This window comes from Macaca thibetana, chromosome 9 (genome assembly GCF_024542745.1).
Source record: "Macaca thibetana thibetana isolate TM-01 chromosome 9, ASM2454274v1, whole genome shotgun sequence".
Classification (NCBI taxonomy): Eukaryota; Metazoa; Chordata; class Mammalia; order Primates; family Cercopithecidae; genus Macaca; species Macaca thibetana.
Window position 1 is genome coordinate 62,519,441 of NC_065586.1, and position 19,860 is coordinate 62,539,300.

Sequence of the window (19,860 nt, forward strand, 5' to 3'; positions counted from 1 at the left end):
GCCCAGCCTCAGTGTTTTTAAAAATTGGACCTGGAACTGGTATATCTTCACTTCTGCTGGCCACCTTGGTCAAAGAAGTCACAGACCAGCTGAGATTCAAGGGCCAGGGAAGCACCTCCACCTCTCAATATGTCAAAGACTTTGTAGCCCTATTTAATGCACTGCCAATGATGTGCTAGTTTCTATTGCTGCTGTAACAAATTATCACACATTCAGCAGCTTAAACCATACCTATTTATCATCTCACAGTTCTACAGGTTGGAAATCTGGGCATGGCACAGCTCAGCTGGTTCTCTGCTCTGGGATTCACAAAGCCAAAATCAAGGTGTCATCAGGGCTGTGTTCCTTTCCCAGGGCTCTGGGGAGGAATCTGCTTGTAGGCTCATTCATGTTGGGGGCAGAATTCAGTTTCATGACATTGCAGGATCAAGGTGCCCGTTTTTTTGCCATGATTCTGAGCTTCTGAAGGCTGCCCGCATCCTCAGTTCCTGGCCTCTTCTCATATCTTCAAATCCAGCAATGCAATGTCAAGTCCTCCTTGCACTGTGACTTGCTCTGCTCTGACCTTCTCTTTCGCCCCATCTCTCTGCCCTCCCCTTCCACCACATCTCTCTGATTGACTCTGCTGCCATCCTCTGCTGCTTTTAAGGGCTCATGTGATTATGTTTGGCCACTCAGATAATCCAGGTTAATATCCCTACTTGAAGGTCAGCTGATTAGTAGCATTAACTTCATCTGCAAAATCCCTTCTTCACAGCCTACCTGAATTCATATTCAACTGAATAGCCAGGGACAGGAGTCTTGGGGCAATGTCTTTAGAATCTTGCCTACCACCAATGGCTTTGCACAGTAAGGTTGATTTCTTACCCATATGACCCATGTCAGGCAGCTTTTCTGGATGTCTCTCTTCTGTGTGATGACTCAGGGATACAGGCTCCTTTCATCTTGTGGCTCCACCATCTTGCAGCTTCAAAATTATCTTGGCATCACTCAGGCAACAAGGATTGTAGAAAAGCACACCAGATAATTATTCACCTTATTCCAGGTAACATATATACCTTCTGCTCACGTCCCATTTGCTGGAGTGAGTCATGTGAGCAAGGGAGGCTGGGAAGTATAAAGAAACTCTCAGATGTGAGTGAACACCAACAGCCTTACCATGGTACTCATGGTACTGGTCAAGCAGCCATCAATCCTTACGTCTTTCCTTCTACTGATTCTTACCAGAAGCCATCTGTGAGCTAGACCAATGCCTACTACGTGAACAAGAGGGTCTCAGTGCTTGCTCCTCCTGTGGGTATAGTCATGTGGGGTATTAGGTATTGACAATTCAGAGAGATGACTGCCAAGATGGGGAAGTATAGAGTATCATGGAAGCACATATGAGGGTCACCAAACTCAGGAGTTAGGGGAGGCTTCCTAGAGAAAGCGAGACCTGAAGGATGAAAGGAGTCAGCCAGGTGCAAGGTGGCAGGTGCAGGGCATCAGAAGAGGATTCCAGGCAAGAGTTGCAAAGGCCTAGAGATCAGAAAGAGCCTCTGGGGTAGCGTAGCCATCCAGCTCTTTTCCTGGGTGCTCATGAGCCCTTTCTCCCACTAGCTCTGGACCCAGATGGGTCCTGGCTGTGCAAATCCCACTTTGCCCACCCCAACCCTCCAAGCTGGGCAGTTAGGAAAGGTGGCACATTTCACTTGTGCCGTGTGACCTTGGACAAGTCAGTAACCTCCTCTGGGCCTTGGCTTCCCATTGGTTGAATAAAGCAGTTGAAAAGTTCCTGAAGGCCCTGTAGCTCAGTAGATGACCTTGTCCAGATGAGCCCTCTTTTGGGAATTCCTTTGCCCTATTCTAATTCTGCCTCAACAGCAAAGTAAGGCAAGCTGGGCCATGGAGGGAGAGGAGAAGCCAGTGGGCTGGGGGAGGCAGGGGAGACAGCCTGCTTCTCACCTTCCATCCCGAACCCACCACTAATGAGGCCTGTCTGTGGAGTAATTAGCTGCAATCACAGTGGGGTGCATTAGGCAGACACAACCTCAGTGCAGCGGCAGCAGCTCTCGGGAAGCAAGAGCCCAGGGCTTTGAACAATGCATTACAATGGGGGGATGCGTCCTAATGTCACTTAATTACCCCAGACAGCCTCAGATGTAATCGAGCCTGGATGGGCTGGCGGGAGCGGGCACAGGCGTCCAGAGGAGGCTGATGCGTTTATAATGATGCCACTTTGCAAGACAAATCTGGCCTTGGTGGGCTGAAGATGAGGAGGAGGAGGTGGGGGTGAGAGAGAGGAGGCTGTGGTGGCAACCAGACAAGGGTGCCTTCATTTTCCAAAGCCCTAGGAGATCTTCCAGATTTCTCCAGGCAGCAGGAAACTGGGTGGCAGGCCTTTACTTCCCACCCCATCCTCCAAGGGGCTGTACAGGTAAAGATTTTCCTTTTTGTTCTTTCATTTCATTCCCTGTGAAAGGTGAATAACAGGAGTTGTGAGTGGCAGTTAAGGGAGGAGGTCCTGGCAAGTGGGACACTGAAAACCAGACACTGTGAGGGACCGGTGGATGCGCTGAAGGAAGAAGGTGGGGAAGTGCCCACGAGGATGCTGGCTTCCAAGAAAGTCCCTTGGACAGGAGGAAGAGCTCTGAGGTATACATCTGCACACTGAGTTTCAAGGGAGGACTCTCAAGATAGTGCTCCTGCCAATGCATGTACCTCCAGAGGCCAGAGACCCAGCAATGCAGGCACCTGGGGCCTCTGACAGGCCCTGCAAGACAGGAATCATGTCTGCCCTGCTCATCTTCATATTCCCAGCACCTAGCTCAGTGCCTCAGTAAATATTTATTGATTTGAGAAAAACAAACAAATGCCACTAACCCACTGATCCCTTTGGACTGGGTCATTGCTCTCCCTGGACCTCAATGTCGTCATCTGGGAAATGGGGCCAACAATGCCCAGCTCACCTCCCAGGGCTGTGATGGCAGGTGTCAGGCAAGCTAATGCTCACAAGACCACTTGCAGTGGTGAGGAGCCCCTGGCAGAGGTGAGGGGAGCAACTGCTTCTGGGGCCACTCTTTCTCCTGCTTCCTCCATCAAATCCCACAGGCCCACCCAGGCCAGACTGACCACCTGGACCAGAAAGAAGTGAAGATCTCGGTGGCCAGGGTTGGGGTGAAACTGCTCTAGGCCTGCAGAGAGGCCAATAACTCATTCTACCCTTTTCTCTTTCCATCCCTCTCCCCTCTTTGGCCTGACTTATTTCCTATACACCAGGAATGCAGGCTTCTGGCATGTAACTGTAATACTTCCAAAACTTCAGGAATGGTTGCCATGGAAGAGAATGTTCTTTGGAGAGGTTTCTCCAAAATACTAATGGGGAGAGGGCATGGTAATGGGACACCACTCAGGTGGGGACCTTGCACTGGGAGTGAGTTCAGAATGCCAAGTGGAATGCATGATGACAAATGACATTTGGGCCTATGCCTCTCATAGATAAGCAGACAGACGGATGGGAGCCCCTTGGAGGACAATTGGCCCTCAGCGGGCATGAGCTAAGGCTCAGAGGTTGGGAGTGGAAGGCAGATGATGTGGGCTGCAGAGTAAGGAGGAAGAGAATGTGCAGACAGATCATCAAGGTCTCCAATACTAGGCAAAAAGTGGGACCCTCCCCTGCAAGTGAGAATAGTACTATAGTGATACATCCTGAGGTCACTCTTCTCCTTCTCCTGGACCACTGAGGACCTTTTCAGCAATCTCTGACCTTATCTAACTGTGTGACCTTGGTCAGCTCACTATCCCTTTCTGGGCCAGTATAATTCCACTTGGACAACAGCTAGTAGGATTATATGGCTGTTATCACACTTACAACTCTGACCTTCTGTCTGCCGGTCACAGAAAGGGGGCTATGGGAGGCACTGACTTTCCCTGAGGTCTTTGTCACTGCACTCCAGAGCCTACATGCCCCCTCCCTGAGGCCCCAGCCATCACTGTGACCTACAGTGACATTGAAGGACGTGTTATTCTCTACCCTGCCCAATGGGCCATGTGCCAACACCTGCCTTTTCCACACGAGCCATCCGTCACTGTCTTGGTGAGTCGGTGGGAAGACGGTTTCATTAGCTCCTCCCGAGCCATTCATCCCCCAGTGCAGAGACAAATGAGGTCCTCCAACGCCCATCAGCCTGTGAGAGTGCAGAGTCCTAAAGGCAGTTTCTAAAGGGGTGCCCTGTCATATCTGCTCTCTGTACAGTTCTTCTGCTGGAGGTCATAGACATTCTCCACAAGGCAGGAGACAGCCTCAGCATGGATCCCCAAAAGCTCCATCACCACATCACCATGCCTGAAGTCCCTACCGTTAGAGGGGACACTGAGGCACTTCAGCCTCCACAAGTCTATTAAAATGCAAACACTTCTGGCAGGAAGAGGAAGAGCATGAGACTGAGAGCCAAGAGTCAAAGAGGCTCCTTTCTCTGCTGTGTGAGCTCAGGCAACTGATTTTCCCTTCCTGGGGAAATCTCAGTTTTCTCATATTTAAAAACAGGAGTTGGTCTAGAATCTAAGATCATCTTCAAGCCCTTTGATCACTGATATGAGGTTCAACAGGGCAAACGCTGGGATTCTGAGAATGTGCCAGTATATTTGAGGGAAGGTTAGTGCTCTGGGCCCACTTTCCCAGAGGACCTGAGGCCACCAAGCACATGGTTTCAGTTTGTCAGACACAGCCAGATCCGTTAGCAAACACAGCTCTCCCCTCTAAACCATTTGGAACTTCTGGTTACTAGCCATGGCCTTAGGGGCTCTGCCAAGCAGTGGGCAGTGGGCAGAGTGGATGCCAAAGCCTGTCCTGGTGAATTGGCTGATAATGGGCCTAGAGAGGAGACAGAATTTTCTTCCCAAGGATTTTTTTTCTAGACTGTCAGGATGTGATTCTGCCTGCTCCGCTGAGATGAGGAGTCCCTTATCTCATGATGCCCACCTCATGCATGATGCCACCTCCGGGCCACTTTTAGTTTCCCATGGGTTTAGCAAAAAAAAAAAGAGAACCACCACTTCTCTACTTGCTTGCCCAGCCCAACAGATGGAAGCTTCTTATTTTTGGAGGGCAGAGGGAGAGGCGACTCACCTGCATGGGAACAGTGTGCAGAGAAGCTCTCACATCTCCACTAATCAAGTTGGATCCTCCATGGTTGAGCTCCAGAGAGAAAACTTTATGAGGCAGTCTGAGCTCTACTGGGGCGAGTGGGTTGGAAGCTCCCTGAAAGGTCCCTGAAGTTGAAGGTGGGACAGCTGTGCCAACCATACAATGAGGGCATTGGGTTGACTGTCGTAGGCTCAGAGTAAACAGAGATGGAGGCTTGTTTGTGTGACCCAACATGTCTTGGCCACTCCATGGAGACATGAGGCAGGATTATCTGTCTACATAAGTGTGACCTTGGCCACCCATGCCAGCTTGGAGTGGGAGCCTCAGAAAGATTCCATCTCAAAGAGGGGGCCACAAGCCTCAGCTAAGCACTTCTTGGAGTAATCTTCTTTCATTGGCAGCCTTGAAAGAGCAATCATAGTTTTATTAAAGGAGCTTATTGGGTCAAAATACCACAAGTACTCACCCAGGCTCCACACACATGGTCATGGGAAACTGAGCCACTGATCACTGATTCAGAGCATGACCCTGGCCCCAGCAAGTCCCTCAAGGGGAGCCATGTAAGACACAGCCTTATAAGACATAAGAAACTGAAAGCACACTGAGCATAAGGCCATTGGTTTTCAAGGAGAGGCCCAGGTGGTCGGTGCTCCCAGAGATCTGGAAGGGAGAGAGTCAGAGGCAGAAGGAGGACAGTGGGGATGGCAAAGGCTCAGGGGAAGAAAAGAAGAGTGTGACTGGGGCCTGAGAGAAGGCTCATCTGACTAGAATGAGGGCAAAGCCAGGAAGTGGAGGGGGCCAGAGAGGGCCTTCAGGGCCTGGCAAAAGGATTTGTAGCTCGATCCTATAAGCAGAAGGAATCTCTTGAAGGCTTTTGATAACAGAAAAGACTAGTGCTTGAGGACCCTGAGAGAACACCTAATCCAGCCCTTCATTTTAAAGGTGGAAATCCTGAGACCCAGAGTTAGGAAGGAACACACTTGAAGTCATCCAGGTTTTTTAGAACCACGGCAAGGCAGGTAAATTTAAGCCACTGACTACTCCATGCCAGAAGTAATTGTACTCTGTGGGAAAGAGATGCACCCTGCCACCCCAGCCCTGGGGACAGGGCTTTCAGCACCACATAGGCTGTGGACAGCTTCCAGCCACCCAGCTTTCATGTTGGAATCAGACAGGAGGCAGGGTATAGAGGCTTTCAGCACCACTCAAATCGTGGACAGTTCCTGTCCACTGGCTTCCCACCAGGAGGGGGTCTGTAGATGCCACCGTGGACAGCTCCTGGCCATGCAGTTTCCCCACTGGGGAGCCCAAGCCAGGGGTGAGGAAGCAGTGGGGAGAGGGGCTGGTGTGCTGACTTCTATTATCAGGGGGCCCAGATGCAAACTGAATGCCTGTCATATTTATCTTTGTCATCACTAATAATAAGTGGCCTGATTTGTCAAGCGGGGATAGATCCAAAGATGTCAATTAAGAAGAGAGAAAAGCCCAGCTGCACTGTATTTATCTGCTGTACAGATGCATGGTGACAAAAAAGAGTCCAAATCTTGGGACCTCCATGCCCCAACCCCTACCCCCCTCCCACCTTCTTTCCACCTCACTTCCCCTGCCTCATCTGCCTCCTCTTCGTCTTTTCTGCCTCCTGCTCTCTCTTTTCCCGAATGTCTTGTCCCCATATTTTATGGCACTTTCATCTCTCTTCGAACAGTTTATTTTATTCTCTCCTTCATCTTTTCTCTTTCTCTCTTCTACTCTCACCCTTCCCTCTTTCCTAGACCACTGGATTACTTACCATTCACTCTCACTCTTTGGTTTACCAATATCCCCTCTTTACCTCCCCCACTACATCCCTATATCCCCCTTTCCAGGTCCCTCTCCTCCAAACCTCTGGATGCTATGACCCTTGTCTTCCAAACTGGCTTCCTCTCATAATCTCAGTTCACAAAGCATATTCTAGATTCAGAGGGTTAAATGGATGTCAACCACTGAAGGAAAACTAGAAAAGCCATAAATATGAAAGTTTTTACTTAAACTGCAAGCAGAGCCAATTTTTTAGAGGTTTTAGCTTTGAAAACTAAAATAAGATCTTAGGGAGACAGTTTGACTGGGTCCCTGAATCTAGATTGAAATCTGAACCTATGCAAAAACTTCTCAATACTGCCTTCCCTGGCCCTGAACCAATCATGTCTGAGCCCTGAGGTCACCAGAACAGGCCTTTTTCAGGTATCAGAGGGGCTCTAAATAGCACCAAGAATCTTCATTCTATATCTTAGGTCTCTCCAATCAAGAAATCACAGAGAACTGCCCCAAAAATGAAAATTGCCCCACAAAGCCATTGTACGCTAAGAGGGGTCAGAAAGGCTGTGAAGACTTATCCATTTTGGTGCCTTTTATGGAGTTAAGGAGAGGGTGACAATGCATCATCCTGGTGGTATCCACTCACTATCATTATGAGAGATTATTGTCCTCTTGTGGAGGACACATCCCACCCAGACATCCCAAGTTGGGGTATGCATCTTTTCCTGTCTCTACTCCACTAAGGCTATGACTTTCACTCTCTGGGCAATAGTGAAAATGGTTCCTTGGATTTGGGGATTCTGAGTCCAGAGCTGCTTGTATAGACAGAGGTCCCCTCTTTTTGGACCTCCAGCCCCAGACTCACAACCTCTCCAGCACACAATGACTTCACATTGCAGGACACCAAGGCTGACCATTGAGATGGGGTAGGGTTGCAGTCAGTCTGACTGAGATGAAGGGCCAGAGAGCAGGTCAGTCTATGGCCAGGAAGAAAAGAAAGCCACATGACCTCTGAGAGACCACTGGTCTTGCCACCTGGGCCAGAATCAGCTTCCCTGGACTTCACCAACTGGGTGTGGACAGGAGGCCCTTAAGCCACATCCTGAAATGTTCCTGCATGCATAGGGAAATGAGAAAAACTGCCCCAAACTGGTCAGAATGCTTCTCAGGTAACCACCTCACTTCCTGGTTTAGTAACTGCCAATCTCATCCTCCTCTGCCTTTCCTCCATCCCCAAGGACCAGCTGAGAGCATCCCCCACTGATGTCCCTGAGCAAGAACTTTAGGCATTCCTCCCAAGGTCCGAGGTTCCCCAGGCACTCTTTCTTCTTCCCAGGCTGCCTGTACCAGAGGCCAAGCCTGAGCCATCCTTAGAGTGGCATGATGACATGTAAAGCTTCTCTAGTGGCCATGGTTTCTTAGGCCCTTTAGAAGTCCCCAGGGCACAGGAATCAAGTCACCCGCCTCTAGACCCAACTCTGGATGGTAATTTGTAGTTTTCAAAGTAGTTCCACATTCATGGTCTTTTTTTTCATGATCTTATTTGATCCTCATGACAGCCCTAGGAAGAGACCGAGATGATGTGGTTTTATCCCCACATTTCAGACAAGGAATTTGACATTCATTTTAGAGCCCGAATTAGAATTCAGACTCCTTGGCCAGGTATGGTGGCTCATGCCTATAATCTCAACACTTTGGGAGGCCAAGGCATGAGGATCACTTGAGGCCAGGAGTTCAAGACCAGCCTGGGCAACATAGCAAGACACTATCTGTATAAAAAAATAAAATTAATAAAATTAAATAAGATTCCAGACTCCTTGCAATATAGCAAAACACTGTCTCTACAAAACAAAATGAAATAAAAATTAAATAAGACCCCAGACTCCTTGTCCAGTGTTCTTTCCTCTGCTCCATATCTTCAGAGACTATTTCAAGGATAGTCTTGAGATCATACAATAATCACTAGATAAGGTCTGAAGTTGATCTTGAGTTCTTGGGGAGACAGGTGTCATAGACAAAGAAATGATTGTCACAACCAGTACCTATGAGCAGAGACATATAAAGTCACTTGCTGCTGGTTCAATTTATGCTCACAAAGTCCAGAAATGCTACATGAGCCTGTTTAACACCTCCAAGACCCAGGAATGGCCTTACTGGCCAGGAACTGCCTACTCCATTTTTCTCTTTGTTTTATTTTATATTACATTATATTATTTTCTTGAGGCAGTCTCACTCTGTTGCCCAGGCTGGAGTGAAGTGGCATGATCTCAGCTCACTGCAATCTCCACCTCCTGGATTCAAGCAATCCTCCTGCCTCAGCCTCCTGAGAAACTGGGACCAGAGGCATGCACCATCACACCTGGCTAATTTTTGTGTATTCAGTAGAGACAGGGTTTTACTATGTGATCAGGATGGTCTTGAACTCCCAACCTCAGTTGATCCTCCCGCCTCAGCCTCCCAAAGTGCTGGGATTACAAGTGTGAGCAACCACACTCGGCCGCCTATTTAACTCGTAACAACAAAGTGGGTCACTGAAAATTACTCTGCGCTGGTAAATTGACAGTGTTTTCTACAAGCCTGCATCTTGCTCCTCCCTTTTTTACCTGTCATTGGAATAATAAAATCATAATAAAAATAAACATTCATTGGGCACATAATGTATTCAAGGCACTGGGCTAAATACTTTACAGACATCATTTCATTATTGATCACAACAGTCCCACAGCATGGGTAGTATTATCTCCCCTTTTTCAGAGAAGTCTGAAGTTAAAGGATATTAAGTAACTTGCTCAAGGATGCAGCTTGAAAGTGGCAATCAGCACTTGAACTGAGATCTGTATTTCTCAAGTGCTGGAGCTTAGGACCAAATTCTTTGCACCCTCCTGTCTTGAGGTCCGGCCCCCAGACTGAGGCCTTGGCGAAGGTGCAGTTGGAGGCAGATCTTCCATCAGCAGCAGACCTCAGAGTCCATCCACCTAGACTTGGCAGAAGCTAAGCAGCGCTCTACCCTCCTTTCTGGGACGTCCTCCCAGCTCAGCCACTGTAGCAGACAGTGTTGGTTCTCCACCTGTATCCCCTCATCCTTCCCATTTCAGGGCACACTGGCCCAACTGCCAACTGACAACATCTTTATTTCTTTGCCTGAGGACTTTGACTGCTGGGTCCTCTTTACTGAAGAGAAGGCCAGAAATGTCAGGGATGCCTCCTGGGAGCAGCCTTCAAGCAATGGCTGGTGAGACTTGCTACATAAACCCCCCTGCTCCCTCGCTCCTTGGGCAGACCATGTGCTGTGCGAGCTCTCAGGTTCCCCAGCAGGACTGGGCTCTACTCACCCACCCTGGGAGCTGGCTCGGTAGTGCCCCTGCTGCCTTCCTGCTGTCCCTACGGTGTTTCCCGCACTTAAACACGCATCTCGGGATTGGCTTCTGGCGGAACCCAAACTAAATCTCCCTCTTCCCACTCTCAGCAGCATCCCCAGGGAGGCCACCGGATGAAGTTCAGACTCTAAGTTGGTGTGCAATGCCCCACATGCTCTAGCCCTCGCCCACCTCACCTCTGGATACCCCTCTTCCCACACTCGCAAGACTCTGCTCACACCACTCCCCTACCTGAAGGCCCACCCCACAACCCCATCCCCTCCACTTGGTGAATATTAGTCACCTTTCAAGACTCAGCTCGATGGTTACTTCCTTTAGGAATTCATTTCCTGGCCAGCCTCCCTCAGTAAAAGGCGATCATTCCTGCCAGGGAGCCCCAGCTGACCTGAACTTGCCGCCTGCTCCCTCGCTCCTTGGGCGGGTGCATGTGCTATCTCCATCTCGGTGACCCACCATGGGGCTTACTGTTCCTAGGGCCACCTCTCCTACCCAGTGGTGAGCCCCTTGAGGGCAGGGGACAGTCTAATTCATCTCCCAGCTGTCAGGCCAGCTCCCTAACAAATGTGTCCTGAATGAATGACGGTGTCTCTGAGATGAGAGGAAGGGCAGGCAGGAGGCAGTTGGGGTAGGCGGCTGCTGGAACTCATGGTGCAGGGTGTGTTTAGTCCCATAATGGTCTCATACCAGGCCTCCCATGCCCCAGGAGCTCAGTGGTTGGGCCCGTTGAATCCAATAGGTGCTCTGTTCTCCTCCTTTCTCTCAACTCTGCCTGTCCTGGTCAGCGAGCCTGCATCTAATGCAGAGTCTCCCCTGTACCAGTCCCATCCCAGGTGATCAGTGGAGATAAGCTGATATTCTGGACAGAGCACCAACCTGAGTTTAAATTCCACTGACTATGGGGTCTTGAGCAAATTAAATGACCTCTGTTTTCTCATCTGAACCTCAGTTTACCCAACTGTAATAGGGGATGATGGACTATCTCCCCCACAGAGAAGCTGTAGGCATTTGAGATGATAACCATGAAGGGGCTGGCACATCTACTGAAAGGTGAGATGTGCAGGACATGGGAGGTGAGGAACACACTGGGCATTGAAATGTGTCAATTTTGGCCCAGTCCTCCATTTCACAGATGGGAAGCCAAGGCCCAGAGAGCAATTATCTTCCCAAAGTCACAGAGGCTATCAGGGACAGGCCTGCAGGTCTGAGTTCCTTGGCTGTGTTTGTCCCACTGCACCAAGTGGCTGATTTGCAGCCATCATTGTTTGGCTAAAAATAGTTTAAAATCTCTTCTTCCCTCTTCCCCATGGTGGGTCCTTGTGCAGAGTTTCACTGGACTCCCCATTCACTACCCTACCCTAGCAAGCCTGCCCCACACCTGGCTGCTCATACCTGCACACACCCCACCTTCATCAGCAAAGGTCTATCCACTCCCCAGGTTGTGGATCTCCCGGGCTGCAAGACTGAAGACACTGAGAGAGGCTGGGGACTTGGGAAGTCCTGGATCCACCTGCCCTCTCTCTCCCACTATCCCCACCCATGACCCCAAGGTCTCTCAGCAAGAAGGCCAGATCCGGAGACCACCTGGAGGGCAGAGAACCCCTCATTTCCTTTGCAAATGTCTGTTGCCCTCCCATGAAGCTCCAAGCTCTATGCTAAGCTTTGGGGAGGCAAGGCCAAACCAGTCATTATATGCAATCCAAGATATTCAGGGTGAAGGTAAGTGAGGAGACAAAGCAAGCAAAGAATGAGCTCCTTATGTGAGAGCCAACACTCTTCAAGGCAAACATCAGGAACTGTGGGAATGAGGGCAGCAGCAGGAGTGGGTGGGCACTGGCCTGGGGACACTTCCTTCAGGGCTCACAAAATCCTGGGCATCACGGGGCTTGGCAGAAAACCCCAGATCCCCCAGAAAATGCCTGTGATTGCATCAACTTGCAGAGGGGAGCCCGACTTGGTGAGAAGAAAGTAGGGGACCATCCTCTCCCCTTCCCCAGCTCCCCCTTCTCCTATCCCCCACAGCCTCAGCTCCTGCCCCTCCGCCTCTTACACCATCCTATTAATAACTTGTGATGCCATTAGCTTTTGCTGTCACCAGCAATGACAACTCAGAAGCCCCTGAGAGCTGTCTGCAAAGACACAATAAACGAGAACTCTTAATTAACACCTCCCTTAACTAAATAAATTAATTTTATGCAGTTGTGATGTCAGCAATGTGACTTGCCAATGACTGAGGCCACTCGGACAGACTTGGCAAGGGCTGCAGGGCAGGCTCAGCGGGGTGTTAAGCTCTGCGGGGTGTCAGTGGGCAGCAGGGCATGGGCGTGAGTGTCAGCCTAGCCTGGGGATGGCATCCCGGGCAGGACAGCCATGTGCCCGCATGTGGAGTTCCAGAGGGGCAGTCTGGGGACCCAGGGCCTTTCCCAGCTTTGCCTCTAACTCCTGAGTGGCATTAGGCAAGCTTCCTCCCGGGGCCTCTGTTTTCCTCATCTGTAACACAGGTATCCTCTCTTGTCATGCCTGCTTCTCAGGGCTGTGGAAAGGATGAGAAGACGCAGGGTAGGAAAGGGGTCATAAACTATACAGTGCCATGCATGTGTGAGAAATGCTGATGACACCACCTTCCGCTGCCAGTCCGTGCTAGCTGGGCAATTCTGTTCTTCCCCTGACAACACACAGACAGGGTGAAATGGCCCCTGGGTCCCTGGGCATCCCTGAGCTTCCCCAAGGACACCTTGGAGACAGGAGGACTTCTTCAAGGCCATCATCCTCAGAAAGCCTCGGGTATCCACCCCTCAGCTGGTGTGCTCAGAGCAAATGAGGCCAGGACAGTAAGCCATTCCCAGTGCTCCTATTGGACAGAATCTGCACTGGCCCCAGGCTGGAGAGACCTGTGGTCCAGCCCTGAGCTGAGGTCCTGAAGCCAACCCCAGCTGTGCCCAGGCCTGACCAACTTCTTCATTCAGGACCCACATGAGCCCCCAGCCGTTTCCTGAGCCAGCCCCTGACCTCGACCCCTGGCCAAACCCCGATCCAGCCTTCCCTGTCACCCTTCAGTTCCAATGCAAGTCCACATGCTCCCAACCCCAACCAAGCCTAGGACAGCCCCTTCCTCCCCCTCAGGACTACACTGTGCTCCAACCCACGTTCGCCTTGCCCTGGGAGAAAGAGAGAGGCCCCAGTGTCCCCAGCAGTTTCTACTGCGGGCAACTTCCACAAACTGCAGGGCCCTCCTGCCACACTCTCCCCTCAGCACTTTCCTGTCATTAGCCACTCTTCCCAGTTGGCACTGTTCCCAGGCATCTGCGCACAGAGACATCCAGCAACTCACCAAAAGCCACACAGCACAGCTGTGGCTGGGCGAGGACTGAGATGGCCACCAAGAGATGCCTAATTCACTCACTCAGCCATTCAGTCACTCAGCAAACATGCACTGAGTACCCACATCCGTGCCAGGCCCTCGGGGTCAGTTATTAGAAAACAGACGTGGCCCCAAATCTCAAGGGGCTCACGGGCTGGGCAAAGATGAGAGTTGTTCCCTGTAACTGCACCAAATGGCCTGCAGTTGCTGCCTCATTCCCTCCCCAACACACACACACACACATACACACACACACACACACTCCACCCTCCAAGCTAGCAAAGTGGAGACACACCTGAAATGAGCGTAATGGGCTTGTGGGCGGGGGTTGGAGGGAGGCCCAGGACCTCTCTGTCCATCTGTGATGCTATCAGGAAAGAGGCCCTTGTTGGTGGCCGTGGGAGCATGCAGTGCTGCATCAGTAATTGGGTCCATGTGGGCAGGGGATAAGCAATGATGTCCCCATGTCCCCAGGCACACAGGCTGACTTGCAGTGACCCTGCCTAAAGCCCACATCTCCACAGCCGTGATGGAGTAGCAGGCAGCAGCCACTGGGCTGAGGCCGCAGGAGACCTGCCCACCAGGCCTTCCCACGTGTGGGGGCTCTGCACCGGGGCAGGATGTCAGGGAGGCTGAGGAACGGAAGCCCAGGGGCTGTCCCCAGCTTCTAACATCAGCAGTTCATAGAACTTCCTGCCTCAGGTTCTTGAAATCATGGCATGCTTGACCTCAGGTACCCCTTCCATTGTGCCCCCTCCATCCGGCTCTCCCAAATTCTTAGAAACCTCCTCAACCCCTGGCCCCTTCTGCAGAGGAGGCGGGAGGCAGTGAAATCACGGCGTGAAGAGGTGGCGGACCCGAGCTCCAGCCCCCACGCTGCCGGAGCAGCTGTGTCACCTTGGGCAGGTCACCCAGCCTCATGCACCTCAGTGTCTCATCTAAGAAACGAGGCTGTGGGAGCCCTTCCCACAGGGTGGTGGTGACATCAGACTGCCACTGTGCTTGGCTCAGGGCTGGAGGCACAGAAGATATCCAGGCAATGGGCGTTCCTTCATCTTCTCTCACCTGCCACACAGCCAGTCTCCCAGCACCACAGCCCCAAAGCAGCCCCCCACATGGGAAGTGCCTTGGGGGTACCTACTGTTCCTTTGCTCACCACCCCTCCACAGCCTCCTCTTGGGCTGGTCTTCAACTTCTACTTCCCCTCCCCCATGCCCTGACATCTGCCTCCTGCTCCTCACCCCTCACACGGAGCTCTCCTGATGCCCCGAGGCCTCCAGTGCCTCCACTCACAAGGAATGGCAATGGTTCAGCCCTAATCTGTGTTCCTTCTTCTGGGCCTCCATATTTTGGAAGCTGGGACTGTTGACCTAAATGTTTCCAAAGAAATACTTCCTAATGGTGGAATTATGGATATTGGGCATCTTGGTAGGAGGGAGCTTTGAGAATGAGAGCCTTCTTAACACCCCTCCAATCACACCCCATGGCTCCCCTTCAGGGTAAGAGTCTTCCTACACAGGATCAGTGGATCTGGAATAAAGCCACCAGCCACCACCCAGCCCTGAGCATGCTTTGGAACCCACAGCCTGCTCTTGGACAGGAGGATTCAGCCACAGCAGCCAGGACAGCTGCCGCTTTAAAAATAACTCCTGAGCCCAGAGAAGCATGGAGTGGAGGGGATTGATTTTTGGGTCCTCCTGGAGACTCGGATCCAAAATCAATCTGGCAATTAATAGGCAAGGTGTGAAATGGCTCTGGTTTCAGGTTCCCAGTGTCCCTGGTTGTCTTCCCCAGAGAAGGGGCCCTGCTGCCTCTGTGCTTCCTTCCAGCCCCCGTGTTCTAGGGCTCTGGTGACAGCTCTGCAGGAGTCCAGCTGGCTGGGCCTCTTCCAGGGCCTTGTCACCTGGACAGGGCCACAGGATAAGCTTGGCCAGCTGGCAGGGCTGGAAGGAGGGAGCAGGCAGCCTGGGTTATTGGCCAGGAAAGGGAAAGCCACTAGGGACCCTTTTAAGCCCCCCCATCTCCACCCCTACATCGCAGGTAAGAAGCAGGACATGGCGGGGGCTTCTAGGAACTCTAAATTTCCAGAGGGCCAGCACCATGGGGGCAAATAACTGTCCACCCTATGTCCTCCATCCACCCTGCTGACCAAGCCTGGTGCACAGGCCCTCCCCCATTGCACGACAGGCTGCTTGAGCTCCTAAGAGTGTGTCCATCCAAGTGCCAAGTGGGTCGAATGGCCCCCAGATGCTCAGAGCGGAACTGGGGATGGGCTGTGAGCCCATGGGAGGTTTCTTGGAGAGGTAGGGACTCAGCTGAGTGATTGGGATGAAACACAGAAAGGCAAAAAGGAGAAAAGTGGCATGCCCAGTGAGGGATGAGTATGTGCCAAGGTCAGGGGATAAGATAAGCAGGTCACAGCACAGTGCATGACAGTAGGGGGACAGAATGGCCCAGCTCAAGGGCTGGAACACAGTAGCCTTCAAGGTGTGGGCAGTTGATGTCAGCAGCCAACTCCTGTCCGCCCTGCATGCCATGCTGGGGTCACCCCAGACCCACTGATCTGCGTCTCTTCCTTGTTCTCCAAGAGGCCCCTCTCTCCAGCCAACGGGCCAGCTGTCCATAGCTACCTTTACAATCTCCATTACATCTCCACTGCCCACATTTCTTTTCCTCATTTTTCTTGCTAAAAGACAGTCTTTAAAAAGGAGTCCCTGAGCTCAGCCCTTTTCCAGCCTCGTTAATTTCATGCCCCACCTCATTTGTTCCAAGGACCTACTTTTCCCTCGCCCGCTGCCTCCTTCCTCCCGCCAGCTATATTCGGATCTCTGCTCCGTCCTCCGTAACCTTGTGTGCCGTTCAGAGTTCTGCGGGTGTTTTTCTCTGCCAAGGAACTTTGGTCTCAAAGGAACCGCAGAGGTCATCTGTTCACATCCAACCCCCTCCTCATGCCCGAAACTGGAATCCCTTTTCCAGCTCAAGGTTATCTGGTCTCAGTTGCACTCCTGCAAGGACAGGCTACTGCTCACTGCAGGGCAGCTTTAACTGAGACCAACTTCTTCTAGAAAGGTGGAACCAATCTGCCACTGATTGCCGTTTCTTCTGTGTGTTTTGTCTGAGTCAAGTCTCCCAGACAATACTGTCAGCCCCCAGGTGCAGGCCTCAGTCATCCTTTTCTTAGGAATCCCTTGGACTAAATGTCCTTTGGTTACTTTGGATGTGCAAGACACGTGACAACACACCATCCCTTGCTCATACTGCTGCTGGTGCTGAGACACTCACTCCTGCCCCTGTGCCTCCAGCAGCCACTAGGGGAGAGTGGTCACCTAGAAACTTCTCTTCATTTGAGCTGAAAATTACCTTTTGTCCCTCCCCACCCTCAGGAGCTAGCTCTGCCTTCAGCAATCACCTGGAGCAAGTGGAATTCTCCTTCCCCCAGATAGACCTTCAGATCCTTGAGAACTCCATCATGTTCCTTCCAAGTCCTGCCCTGGCCTGACTCTGCAGCCCAGGCACCACCCACTCCTCTCCAAAAGACACAGGGCAATTCACCAACATTTATCCAAGGGTAGGGTTCCTCACTTGGGCTGTGGTCTCTGCACAGCCAGACCGATGTCAACAGTTAATGCAACTCAGACCTGCCAGGGCTTTGGCGGCTGCTCACAGTGTCAGTTCATGTGATGTCAACAAACGTTCCCAAGTAGATTTTGCACAAACTTCCCTCAAGTTGAGCCACTGGCCCTTCATACCTAGCTGGCAGACTTCACGTTTCTCTCTGTTGAATCCCATTTCTTCATTTCACTCAGGTGTCCCAGCCTGCAGAAATTCTTTGGGGACCTGTTGTGGCTTCTCTTGGGTGGGCCGTCCCTCTCAGCCTGGTGACATGCCCAGACTGGATCATCAGAGGCTATCTCTAGCAGGGTAATTGGGAAGAGAGAACCCTGGGGCCCCTGGAAACATATTGTCACCCCAACCCCGCCCAACCACCTTGGCTTGCCAGGGGAAGGAGTTTACTGTGGTTCTGCAGTTGCATAAACTGATTTGGTGGAGCGGGAGTGCGGGGGTTGGCAAACAGGGACCCCAGCCCCTCAGCACAACACCAAAGTGAGCCAAGGCCTCTGAGTCTGATCCCAACCTGCTCCTGTCCACAGGTCCAGAAGGAGGTGCCGGGAGCCCAGGAAGCAGGTGGAGAACCTGGGGACATGGGCAACTTTAAGGGTACAGAGAGGTCACAAGGGACCAAGGTCTGGGGGATCAACTGTTCCTGGCTGCCAGGGAGATATAACCCCCGAATGAGTGCCCAGACCTCAACAGAAGCTGCCTCTCCTCCTCCCTCTGGTTCTTGTTGGGCGAGGGCCCCACCCACTCCCAGTTGGAATGGAGGCAGTGGGCAGTCCTTATAGATGATAGACAGAAGCCCCCACAAACACCCCATAGAAAGCAAGGGCCTGGGACTCAAAACATGCCCCTGTTTTACGCAGCCATTTCCCATGAGACTTGCCCAATACCCCAAACTGCAGCAACCATCCTTCGACTTCCCACACTGTCCCTAATTTTCTGGAAGCAGGGCAATAGGAGCCTCCTGCGAAATGGGCTGCTGGATCCTCAGATCGATTTGGGATCTCTCAGTAGGGCCTCACCCAGGACTTTACCTCTCACTCACCTGCCCACCTGAGGATGCCAGGAACTCTCCCATCAGCCACGGCCTCCTTCCGGCTAAGGCTCCTAGTTAAAGGGGAGATGCTGTGCAAGGGCAGGTCAACCTACGGAGCCCAGGCCTAGCAAAGCCAACAGGTCACTCCACCAAGACCCTGCCTCTTGGGGCCAGACTCACTCAAGACCCACCTTCTCCCAGCAGCTATGCAGGGTCACCTCTGTTCTGCGGCTTCCTTGAGGAAGGAGCCCTGAGCCTACATTGGAGGGGCACCCAGGTCACCCCCTTGCCTTCAGTGCTGGTGAATGATGAAGCCGTGGTCATTCCTTTCCCTCCCCAGCCCCACCCATCCACAAATAGGCACTTGGGCTAAACCATGACTCTTCATTTCGTTCCCCATGACCATGGGAGGCAGGGGTAGAGCAGAATCATTATCCCAGTTTACAGATAAGGAAATAGGATCAAAGACAGAAGCAACCTGTGGTCACCCAGAGAGAGAGTAGAGAGCCAAGACAGGGGTGTCTAGCTCCTAGGAGGGCAGCCTCCCACACCCCGGTCCAGGGCATTCCACCCTCTCTCCCACCGCCCGCCCTCTGGTTCTATCCAGACCATGCCAACCCCAAAGGGTTCCCCCAGAGGGGCAGGCATGAGCATCGCCACTCACTGTTCTTACTGCTCACCTTGGGCATGCAAAGCATTCAGGTGTCGGGGCCCTTTCTCACTTATGAACATCCAAAGAGGCCTATGCCTGCTGTGTCTACACCCTCACCCCTGCAGTCAGGCGATGCCCCACCACAGCACAGAAGCTGCTCTCACCAGGGTCACCATCAGCCTCCCAATTGTCACTCTGGACTCTCTCGTAGCTGCCACACACTCCCCTTGGTTCTGGGACACACAGCCCCATTCCAGCCCTGCTCCAACTCTGGTCCCAGTCCCAGTGGCTCTCGCCCCTGAGCTTCTCCTGCAATGCAAACCTTCTACAGATTTGCACCCTTGGCCTGCAAATCCCTCCTCCTCCTCTCCTCCTCCTCCTCTCCCCGCGTTCGCTCTGATCCATTCACCCCATGGCTTCTGAGACTTCTCTAGGCGGATCATTCTTCAGCCCACATTTCTAGCATTCCCTGAGCTACGAACAGAACATTCAGCACACTTTAAAATCCTGCTTCTCATTCAAGGTCAAGTCCCAACTTCTCCTCTTCCAGGAAGCCTTGAACACCATCCCTATGTACTGCCATGTCATTCAGGGTGCCATGTCCTCGTCTAGCTGTGATGGTCCTGCCCACATCTGCCAGATGGCACTGATTGGATGGGGAAATGACCCTCCATGGGCAGCCAGGCCCATCATGTGGACTGGCACCAAGGGCTCTGCCCCATGGGCAATAGACCATCAGTTAGGGCTCTGGACAGAACTAGAGGAAGAGGGCCGGGCACAGTGATTCATGCCTGTAATCCCAGCACTTTGGGAGGCTGAGGTGGGAAGATCACTTAAGAACAGGAGTTCAAGGCCAGCCTGGGCAACACAGTGAGACCCCATCTCTACAAAAAGAAAAGC

The 19,860-nt window shown here is 52.0% G+C and overlaps 1 protein-coding gene and 1 long non-coding RNA gene across 6 annotated transcripts in view; one reads left to right on the forward strand and one right to left on the reverse strand.

The window, feature by feature from the left end:
• Positions 1-19,860, forward strand: part of PCBD1 (pterin-4 alpha-carbinolamine dehydratase 1) — a 1,172,580-nt gene that overhangs the window by 1,099,888 nt on the left and 52,832 nt on the right. The window lies entirely within an intron of this gene.
• Positions 1,041-17,531, reverse strand: LOC126962548 (uncharacterized). The gene is made up of 3 exons (XR_007728720.1): positions 17,404-17,531; positions 2,125-2,452; positions 1,041-1,107 (listed from the first exon to the last, which is right to left on the reverse strand). It is a non-coding gene; the product is annotated as an uncharacterized LOC126962548 (long non-coding RNA).